This window comes from Haliotis rubra, unplaced genomic scaffold, assembly GCF_003918875.1.
Source record: "Haliotis rubra isolate DU_JTF1 unplaced genomic scaffold, ASM391887v1 Scf5, whole genome shotgun sequence".
Taxonomy (NCBI): domain Eukaryota; kingdom Metazoa; phylum Mollusca; class Gastropoda; order Lepetellida; family Haliotidae; genus Haliotis; species Haliotis rubra.
This window is the reverse complement of record NW_025767190.1, coordinates 2787470-2799636: the sequence shown is the minus strand read 5'-3', so window position 1 is coordinate 2799636 and position 12167 is coordinate 2787470.

Below are 12167 nucleotides of genomic sequence, written 5' to 3'. Positions count from 1 at the left end.
TCTAATTTTAATTTAATTTTTTTATGGTTAATTGAATAAATCGTTATCTGTTTCAGTTAGAATAGATGATTAAGAGTGTAATTCACAGGTTTTGGTTTGTTGTTTAATATTTTAATTCTTAATCAGTGTAACCGATTGTAAAATCAATCATTGATCGGATGGGACAATCCGATTGCAACCGATAATCGATTATGAAATTTCAACCGATTCCCACCACTAGTACACGTATATAATATTAGGTGTGACAGGTTACAACTCACTCCGTAATTTTTATGCCGCACTCAGCAAAAGTCTAGTTGTATGGCGGCGGTCTGTAAATAATCAAGTCTGGATTAGACAATCCAGGGATCAACAGCATGAGCAACGATCTGCGCAATTGGGAACCGATGACATGTGTCTACCAAGTCAGCGAGCCTGACCACCCCATCCCGTTAGTCGCCTTTTACGACAAACATGGGTTACTAAAGATCAATTCTAACCCGGAGCTTCACGGGTAGTGCAATATACAGATCCGTGTTTATGCAGCCAATGGAAGGAAAATGCAGGGGTTAGTAATTGTCCGTCTTCGAAGAAATATTGTTTCGATGCCACGTGTCGATAGAGTTACAAATAAATTAAACTCCGAATTCGTTAATAAATAATACAGCTGCTAAAGTGTTACATAAATAGTTTTTCAGGTACAGTTGGTGTTTGGTGTTTTCATTCACAAGGTGGCACGGATGGACCTGCCGGCATTCCTTGTACACGCAAAAAGACTATGAACTTGGTTTCGGAGCCAAGGTCCGCCCCAAATTATGTTGTTTGGTTTGTCAGCACCAACCCACTCTCGTCCCAACAAAGTGGTAAACCTCTGACATCAATGCATTACACCGGGCACTCCTCCCGCATTGAGCTGACACACGTAAGTAAAAACCGATAGCCTGGTGGTTAAAGCGTTCGCTAGTCACGCCGAAGACCCGGGTTTCGATTCCTCACGTGGGTACAATGTGTGAAGCACATTTCTGGTGTCCCCCGACGTGATATTGCTGGAATATTGCTAAAGGCGGCGTAAAACCATACTCACTCATTGTCACACACTCACTCACTTATATACTGTTCAAAGTCGAGATAAAAACAAACTCACTCACTCGTCTTTCAGTTCATAATTAATAGGACATTTACAGATGTTTTTAAATGTAATTTTGTTGGATTTAGATGAGATACGTATAATGCCCTTTGGCGTAGCAGAAGCCACAGTTAGCAGCGGAAATACACACAGAAGATAAAACTATTTAATCTGGTCTAAGTGCGTGCATTGACCCTATGTCGTACACCACCACAACTGTGTTATTCAGTCGTGCCTCGTCATATACATCTCAGTATCTTTATAAACATTAGTTGTCCCTAATTCCTATTAGTGTTCCATTGTGGTTCTCCGCTTGACCTTACACGACCCATTAAATTCGTTCTACATATCCCGCACCAGGCAGTGTTTGCATACCGCAATATGACCGTGTTTGGGTCATATTCAGGGGCAGATGGGAGAAATATCAACAGTGGAAAACTTCGTGTAGGTCGTGGTTGAAATAAACATAGGGGTATCTGTATTTGTCGATAACGTTTAGAATGTTGCGTAAGAGCAGCAGATCGAGTCTATTCTATGGAATATAAATGTTCCAATATTGCCATTATTCACTTAACATCACTATCGTTATTCCACACTGATGTGTTTGGTAAAGTTTATAGGATCGTTGATTCTCCTTCACTCCAAATGTGAGTGAGTATGGTTTTACTCCGCTTTTAGCAACATCCCAGCCTTATCACAGCAGAGTACACCAAGAATGTTCCAGCTATATGGAGTGAGTGAGTTTAGTTTTACGCCGCACTCAACAATATTCCAGCTATATGGTGGCGGTCTGTAAATAATCGAGTTTGGACCAGACAAGCCAGTGATCAACAACATGAGCATCGATCTGGGCAACTGGGAACCGATGACATGTGTCAACCAAGTCAGTGAGCCTGACCACCCGATCCCGTTAGTCGCCTCTTACGACAAGCATGGGTTACTGAATATCAATATTCTAACCCGGACCTTCACGGGTTCCAGCTATATGGAGGCGGCCTGTAAAGATATGAGTCTGGACCAGACAATCCAGTGATCAATATCATAAGCATCGATCTACGCAATCGGTATACGATGACATGTGACAACCAAGTCAGTTAGCCTGACCACTTTTCTATTATCTGTAATCGACCCTGTAAGGAAAACCGTCGGAGAATGGATCCATGTGACCTCCGCACGTCGTAACAGCCAACCAGTGGGGATCGGAAGGTTCCTTTGGGCGGCTTTTCCTATTGTGTGTCCGGGCTGCTCATGCTGTCAACCACTAGGAGATATCGAATTGGCGAAATCCAGGAGAGATCACTATACAACAGAAACATCAGAATTCTAAACTTTTACAACTCATGTTGGTTTTGATATTAAAAGACACTTTCTGAGAGCGGGATGTTCGATGCCCTGCCACGTCATACCAACAGACGTTAAAAGGGGGCACATGTTGTCACCCTGCCTGGCGCTCGGCGCTGTGGAAGAAAAAGAGGTACTCGACAGCTTGGAGTCAATATACTGTTTCATAATGGACTAGACATGTTACTGACATCATGTGGGTTATCTCTGTGGGCTAACTTGGATTGTATTGATTATATACTGAATCGCAAAAGAAACACCACACCGATAGAGGTTTCTTAAAGCACACACTTTAATTCGCTCTATTTAATAAACAAAACAGAGGATTGAGTTCAAACGTGACAATTATGGTTACCACATTTTCGGGAACACATTTAGAGTTCACACAAACAAAATCACCAAAAATGGTTCCATTAGGATGCCTCAAAGTCAGTATCGTGTGTGGCCTCCATGGGCATTGATGACGGCGTTGCATCGTCTGTACATGGAGTGAATTAGCCAGTTGATGAAGGCCATAGTCACTTGGGTCCATACTCTGCGAAATGGTCGAGTCCAGCCACAGTTGTCGGCCGTGGTTGGAGGTCATTCAGTCTTCTTTGAATCTCGTCCCAAAAGTGTTCTATTGGACTTGAATCTGGACTGAGTGCAGACCATTGTTGGGTTTGGATGCCGTGTTGTCTCAGGAAGTCCAATGTTGCTCAGGCAGTGTGGGCACGAGCATTGTCTTGCTGGAATATGTGATTTCTGTGACGTCCAAAATGTGGTACAATGTGGGGTCTTATGACTTGGTCAATTTTGCGAGCCGCTGTCACGCATTTCCTTGTCCTTGGCCGAGATTCTCGAACACCACGGGGTCAACTCTGGCTCAGATTGCACATCACACTATGATGCTTGGACCACCCCACGGGTCTCTTTCAACAATACACTCATTGGAAAACAGTTCTCCACGCCTTCGCCATACTCTCACTCTGCCATCGGCTGGGGAAACACAATATCGGCTTTCGTCAGAAAAAAAGCACAGTTCTTCATTGTCGATAACGCCAATTTAGATGCAGACTTGCCCATTGCAGTCGGTTTGGGCGATGACAAGCGGTGAGAACAGAACCACGATATGGTCTGTGACAGCAGAGGTTTCTTCGGCGCAAACGTCGACTCACTGTACCGGCCCTAATGGGTCTGTTGTGGGTCCCAATGGCCTGGCGTGCTGTTTCCGTCGCTCTGGTGAAGCGATCCTGCAGATGGTGCGCACAATCTGTCGGTCTTGACGTTGTCATGTTACAGGAGGTTGTCCACTGCGTGGACGGTTTTAGATGATATTAGTGGCCCGATACCGCTCCTGCAGTCGGTAGATTGTCCTAACATGAACATTAAAATGACTGGCTACCCTCCGTGCAGTCTGGCCAACTTGCAGTCGTCCCAAGGCCTGGTTCCTCTGATCTCCCGTAAATTTTGTCAAAACAACAAATGATTTCAGGCACGTTTGGGACTCGTTTTCATTGGTAGGGTTGTCACGATATACACGTGCATTTTCATTTTCATGAATGTCATACGGAATCTTTTACCACGTTTGCCTTTTTAGGCGCGTTTCGTCAATATGCATTTTCATCAGAAAACACACTGGTGTTGGTAGTAACTGTCAGTTTGGATTGAAAACCATGTTAACCAAACGGTACAATCATAATAAAAACACCAACTTGTAAGAACAAAATTGTCCTTTTGGTTTTGAAGGTGTCGTTTCTTTTGCGGTTCAGTATATATAACCACTCACGCAAGCATACGTGCACGTTACACAAACACACACGCACGTGCATACACGTCCTTAAACTGGTGCATTTACCTTAAACATGAAACGAAGCCCCATTTCACCGAGAAATATCTGTGATCGTTTGGTGAGAGTACGACATGAAAACAGTAGGCTAGCCCAAACCTCAGCTTGGTTTTAGGAGGCCCGCGGGAGTCAATACCTCAGGGAACTGGGGCCACTGAGCGACATGGGTGGACAGCGACTACGTATACCTACGTGATGCCTGTACTTTGTTCGAAAGGTCACGTGCACAGTAGCAGCAGCCTGTCGTTGACACAGGACATTGTTATTAGAGGATGACCTTAAACAATAGGATGCTTAAAACATAATAGTCAACATTGAATGATGTGTAAGTGCTGTAAGGGAATGTTGATGTGGAATTATTGCAGGTGCTTGTTCCATCACACAGATACATATTGCTATGACACCACCTGTCCTGTACAGATTATACACAAGCATGCTCACATTTAGTGTAGGAAGGTTATATATTTACCAACTGAACGTCGATCAGACATCTATACTCGATGTGCTTATTTCGAAACATTGTTTATGTGATATTTAGAGCCGCACTCAACAATTTCCAGGTATAGGTATTGGTAACTTACTGAGTCTGGATCAGACAAGTAAGTAACATCATAGCTTCGATCTACGCAGCTGAATTAAGATGACTGACTGAGTTTTCGTTTTACGCCGCTATTTAGCAATATTCCAGCAACATCACGGCGGGGGACACCAGAAATGGGCTTCACATATTGTACCCATGTGGGGATTCGAACCCGGGTCTTCGGCGTGACGAGCCAACGCTTTAACCACTAGGCTACCCCACCGCCCCCCTGAGTTAAGATGAAACGCTTCAGCCTAGTCAGCCTATCCCTTATGTTGGCCCTTTCAATACGCATGGGTTACTGGATATCAGTTCTAACCCGGATCGTCACAGAGATTAAAGGGGCGGTGGGGTAGCGTAATGGTTAAAGCGTTGGCTCGTCACGCCGAAGACCCGGGTTCGAATCCCCACATGGGCACAATGTGTGAAGCCCATTTCTGGTGTCCCCCGCCTTGATGTTGCTGGAATATTGCTAAAAGCGGCGTAAAAACATAACTCACTCACTCACTCACAGAGATTAAAACAGAAATTTGTATAGAGCGTTTTGTTTGGCATTACACCGGAATACTTCATAGAACTCCGCTGGTGTCCCCCACCGTGATATTGCTGGAATATTGCTAAAAGAGGCGTAAAACCATACTCACTCACTCACTCACTCATAGAACTCCTATTCCACCCCACCCCCCCACCACCCCCGATGTGCTACTGGTCTGTACGTCTAAGTGCGGATGAACTGTTTTCGAACTAGAATCTAACTGGATGTTGTTTAACGGCTGGGTCAGCATTATTGAATCTATATCACGGGTGTTTTATTGATAGAGCCAGAGGAGGACAAACAGTATAGTTCATTCTATAGACCCGCACCGGCAAGATAAGAATTTACACAATCAGCCTATTCACACACTTCCACTACCCAATCTGAGGTAGTCAACCCTTCCAATAGGCGTGGATATAGGGACCCATTCTCATGGAAGCCGAGTGGGGCTATAAACCATTGGAAAATACGTAGCAGTACGATGGAGCGAAATCAGGTACTGAACAGAACTAAGGGACACAACTCTGCATGCGCAGTGTCTTGAGAAAATGGAGGCACCATGGAGAAAATGGTATACACTGTGTCAAAGTTTGAATTTTTTTTGAAACAAAAGGTTCTCAATATAATAACTGTTGATCATATACATGTATAGGCCTATTACAAACACGTAACGCTCAATAAACAGTGGGTGCCTTTTTCACCAAAACTATTCTGAAATAAGCGACAAGAAAGGACAAGGGGTCACAAAAGTAACAGCTTATCAGAGCAGAATGTAAAAAATCAGATTGTATAATTTCAAATTGTTTTATAGTGAGAATATTGCAACCGTCTGGAAAGTTAAGACGAGTGAGTGAGTTGGGGCTGTCATCGAACGTGGTAGATATTCAACTCAAAGCAGGTAAAGAGCACCCGATTCTCTCATGTTACTATAGCCTATCTGTCAGATTATAACGTTAGCGAAAACTCGATTCTCTTATGTTACTATAGCCTATCTGTCAAATTATGACGTTAGCGAAAACTCGATTCTCTTATGTTACTATAGCCTATCACACTCCGGCACAGCGATGACTTAACATAACATCACTGCCACAGGCTAATTTGCATATCACGTGACCGGACTTTTCTCTTGTTTGTAATCAAACGCGCATATTCATAATAAGACTGACTGACTGACTGAGTTTGGTTTTACGCCGCTTTTAGCAATATTCCAGCAACATCACGGCGGGGGACACCAGAAATGGGCTTCACACATTGTGCCCATGTGGGGATTCGAACCCGGGTCTTCGGCGTGACGAGCCAACGCTTTTAACCATTAGGCTACCCCACCGCCCCCATAATAAGAAGAGACTGGACTCGCGAAAGCTTTTCGGCGCTCTCTTCATAATGTTTTACATTGTTACATATATATTCTTCCACAACTGCGACAGTTAGGTCTATGACAGTACATATTTAGATATCAAACTGGCTGCATCATTTGCTCTCCGTCGGCTTCGATGACAGCACGTGGAGCCGTACAACCTATGTAAACAAAGGATCGCTACGCAAATCGAAATAGTGTTACATGTTTTAGGATATTTTCTCAGTGAAACTAAGCCATTCTATCAAAGATGTTTAATTAGATGTTTAGGCTCGTCAAAAATAAAAGAGTTAAGGAATATGTACATTATATTGAATGGACGGTGCAAGATGTGACGAATCGTCACATTTTTCTGGCCTGTGGCAGAGGTACTATGCTGGCTTGCCGCATGGAACTCTGGGCAGGAGAGTGCTATCTGTCAAATATTGACGTAAAGAACCCCCGATATTACTATCTGTCGTCACATGAGTCATTTGATTCATTACTTTGACGACAATAATTTGGGTCACAACGGTCTGAAGAACACTTTTCTAAGACGAGTTTCTGAGTTAACAGAGAAAACAAACCAACAACTAAATATACGACCTAAAAAAACTTAAGGTTGCATAAAGTCGCAGTATATTTTAATAATGAATACCGTGACATATTCAATTATGAAGTATTATATTTATCTGAAAATATATTATATATAAATGCCAATAAATCCAAGTGAAATAATACTTTGTGTTGGAACTACTTTTCGATATGAATTATTTCTTCAGCCAAAGACGTGAATAAGATCAGCTGATACATATAGCTTGTTGTTTGGCGTGTGACGTATCCCTACATGGAAATCACAGGCAAAACGCACATGGTGATACCACTATTCATGGTCTGTCTCACAGTCCCTGAACCATATTACTTTCCCCTCCGTCAGCCCTACCTGCAATGGAAAAAAACGATTAATGCAAGTCTAGATTTCCCCGGGTTCTGATTCTCCCAACTCACCGGGGATCCTTTAACTGAATGGAGTTTAAAATAAACAAGCTACATGTATATGGATAACGAATTCTTTTATTTCCTGAGTGCGACGTTTCGATACAGATTCTTGTACCGTTGCCAAGCAGGGATGACATTCCTGCTTAACAACAGTTCCATATTGTACGTCCCAGCTTCTAAATGCCACTCAAAGGAGTTTAAAAACATTTATATCAAAATGATGTATTTTAGAGACAAAACGTTAATCTGCCACTCAATGTACCACCGAAAGTACACTAAGCGTAGCGTTACACATCAAAGGCATTTAATCCGACGCAGGTCAGTTGACGAATGTAATAAACAAGAAGATCAACGAGTGACTCAGCAAATATGAATGTCTTGTTTCCTTTATATAGCGGCATCAGCTCGGACTAATCCCCATTTTCACGACGTTTCTTTACATGTATACATCCGACTCGGTTGATGGCCATGACCGGGTTTGTATGACATGGTTGACAGTATAAGTAGTGTTTGGTGTATCCCTCTCTGTGTGACTTGTGAATATGGTTTTATGGTGTATTTAGTCATTTGGAGCTATACCTTTACGCCCACACAAGCGTTTAACACTTAACGATGCCCAAGAACTTATTAAAATATGATGGCAAGATCAGAAATGACTTTCAGAATTCATATTAACTCAGTTGTATTTATTGGAAGTGGCCTTGTGTGAAAAAACACGATTGGGAACATCGAGGTCGTTTGTTAAGCATGGACCAGATAGAATAGTGGTATATGCATATTATTACGCCGCGGTGTGGTGAGTGTTTACAGACGCGCTCAGCATTATCCCTGATCCATGCAATTATTATTATTATTTTTTAATTATCTTTTTATTTCAGAAACCCCTGTTACAAATTGTTACAAGCCCAGGGAAGCAGAAGCCCCATCATTCAAGGGGAAAGAGATTGAAGCATCAGGCTTCTGGTGATCCATGCAATTATTCCGTCTGGACGAGACAATCCGGTGATGAACATTGATCAACACAAATGGGACACGATAAGATTCATCAACCACGTCAGAGACGTGAATCTTTACGAGTGAACTATATAGTGAGTGATTTGCCCATATATGCATTTAATTCTTATTTAGCTGTTACTCATACCATCCAATCCCCATTTTAAATCGGGTTTTATGTCAAGCACGAATCGTTCTTCTTGAGAGCTACAGTCCGTTAGATTTCATTTGATACCGACGAATTGCTCACTAACACAAAATCTAATTATTGCAACAAAACCAAATTTTGCACCGCCACATGAAATCGTCAGACCAACTCTGATGATTTGTCTCATAATTTTGGATACCCGAATAAAAAAGTTGTTTAACAATGATCATTATTTTGTTGTCACTTTTCGCTATTTCTTACGATGGGGGACCACTTGCTGGTAGAACAGCCAGGTAATCAACAAGCGTGTGTTGTGAAATTTCAATTTCACACGTACAACTCGCACACCTGGCGAGACAAATCATCAGAGTTGGTCTGTCGATTTCATGTGACTGTGCAAAAGTTGGTTTTGTTGCAATTATTAGATTTTGTGTTAGTGAGCAATTCATCAGTCTCAAATGAAATCAAACGGACTATAGTCCGCCTCACAGCCCCTGAACCACATCATTTCCCATACAGCCTGGCTCTCCCTGCAATGCTAAAGTGCTAAATGAAGCAAGTCTAGATTTTCCCACGTTCTGAATCTCCCATCTCACTGGAGCTCCTTTTCAGTTTAATTGGGTTTATTTGTAACTATCAAAATTGTATATATTCAGAGACTAAGCGTTAGTCGTCCTCCTAGCCTGAAACAGTACCTATCGTTCACAATGGAAAGTACGAAGTATGCGGTTTTTATTGTTCCCACGTGTTGGAATTAACATGCAAAGCTTGACATTTCTAAAAAGGTGATTAGGAATGTGCGCCAGACCTATAATTACTGCAGATAAAGTGTTGAGAATATAATGTCGCTAATAACTGACCACCGACCTGGCATGTGGCGGTCTGGTCTGACCATCAGGGACGAATTACTGTTCATTATCACCGTTACAACCATCACTTATTGATGCGGGACGCTGGTCAAGACAATAAGCCCCTGTGGAGTACAAACTCGGCTGGACATTTCATACTAGCTGTAAAGACTTTTCTAATTATCCTGGTCTCGCATGCAAGTATAGCCATGTATAACATTGATGATCCATCCACCCTACCATCTATCCACCTATCAGCTTGTCGTTAAAGGCGACTAACGAGATCGGGTGATCAGAGTCGCTGACATAGTTGTCACGTGTCACGTGCTCATGATATCAATCACTGGAATGTCTGGTTCAGAATCGATTATTTACTAACAGCCGCCATATAGCTGGGGGTTGCTGAGTACGCCATTAAACAAAACTACCCCGGCAACATGTGCAATTGTTTTTTTATTCATTCATCTACATTATCGATTGTTCTGTCATCCAGTCGTTCTTTTCGTTTCCATTAATTTATATACGTACCATTTATCAGGGTCATTGTCCACAGTCATAATAACAGTATTGTTGGGCAATAACAGGCGAGCTATATTCGTTCGTTCTCAGTTTAGTTTGCCTCACAGTCAATGATCCACACTATTACCCCTACTGCCCATCCCTCCCTGAATCCCTAAATGAAGCAAGTCTAGATTTCCTCAGGTTTATTCTGAATTTCCCATCTCATTGGAGCTCATTTTCAATATAAATGTTGATATCAAAATTATATTAATATATATATTCAGAGACTAAGCGTTAGTCTAGTCCTCAGTGAACTATCTCACAGGTAACATTAATTATAAGAGGCACACCAACTCAACATTCCCAGGACCAAAACATGCAAATCAATACGAGAACGCTGTTTGTCAGTTTGTCTCAACGGTATACCATGAAACCCTTTGATCCTTCCATTATTAATCTTACTAAACAATCCCTTTCAAGACTCCGACACAAAGATGAACGTGCGTACAGCTTTTTCTGGCCCGTACACATGGATCCTTTGTCAGTTGACATAATTAGACAGATTGCCGTCCCAAGGATATAATTTAGCGTTCAATTCCGGGTATTGTCCCAGTCGCCCTGCTAACAGCGAACGCCACACACAGGGTATGGGCAGCGTCTCCCTGGGGTGCAGACTTGAAACATGCATGACTAACAGAGCTTTAAGGCCAGACAGACAGGCTGAAGAGCACAAGGGGGCTGGGAAACACTATTAATGGCATCCAGTAATGAAACACAAGCGTGTCCCAAATCGTCGAGCTAATCACAAAATCAATATTACTTTGTTTGACAGTTGGTTCTCGGTGTGTATATATTAAGGGACAATTTGATAATGTCTCTGTGACTCGAGTACTCGGGGTTCATAAATGCAGCTTTCCCCGGCGGCGTGGTTTAACTAGAGCTGGCTCCTCGGGACCTAGAAGGTTTGGCGAGACACGAGCAACGATCACCACACCACAGATATAATGTTTCCAACATCGTGGATGGCTTCGCTATACATATAAAGGTCTTCTTGGTTCGAATCCCAGTTTGTCGGCACCGACACCCAGGTCTACCTAAGTGGTAACCGTCTGAACCCTGCATCACTGCCAGCCTTCCTTCATCATGAAGCTAATGTTTTATATTAGCGCGATTCAATGTTCAGGCAGGCAATGCGCTTCTGTCATAAAAATTCAGAAGGTAATGATTCTAAAATTACATGAAGCTAACAGGCGGTGATTTAACTGGAATAACCTTCAAAGCGGTATTAAGCTCAAGTAAGGGTGTAGAATTAAATAACCACCACGTGTATACACGTCCCATTCTTAAATACGCATCTGAGGCTTGGCGGAGTTACTTTGAAGGTTTCAACTGATGGACTAGAAATGGTTGAAAGCAGCGAAAATGTCTTAAAAAATGTCATCCAAAGCTTCATACATAAATACTTACAGATACATACATACATACATACATACATACATACATACATACATACATACATACATATTAAGCCGACGCTATATTAACCACTCTAACAAGATCAGAGTTTACTTCGTGTTAACGTTTAAATGTAACTAGAACTAATATCTGATTTTAATGACATTGTGACACTGAAATGCATAGGTAGATGCGTTTGCAGTTACTTTGTAATATCCATTTTGCTGACCCTGACAAGCTTGATCATCATGTAGGGAAATATATGCTACATGTAGGGTTTTCTCCTGTTAGATGTATCAACGTATGCTGCGACAAGATGGATATAAATCTGGTGTAATGTTGTATACACGCCGCCTTATAGTATATACTCGAACATCCGACTGAGTACCTGCGTCATCTCGAGGAAGTTGATGAACGCCAAGCTCCTTTCCAGCTACATGTCTGTAATAATCGGGTCTGGACCAGACAATAAAGTGATTGAAATCATGAGCATCCATC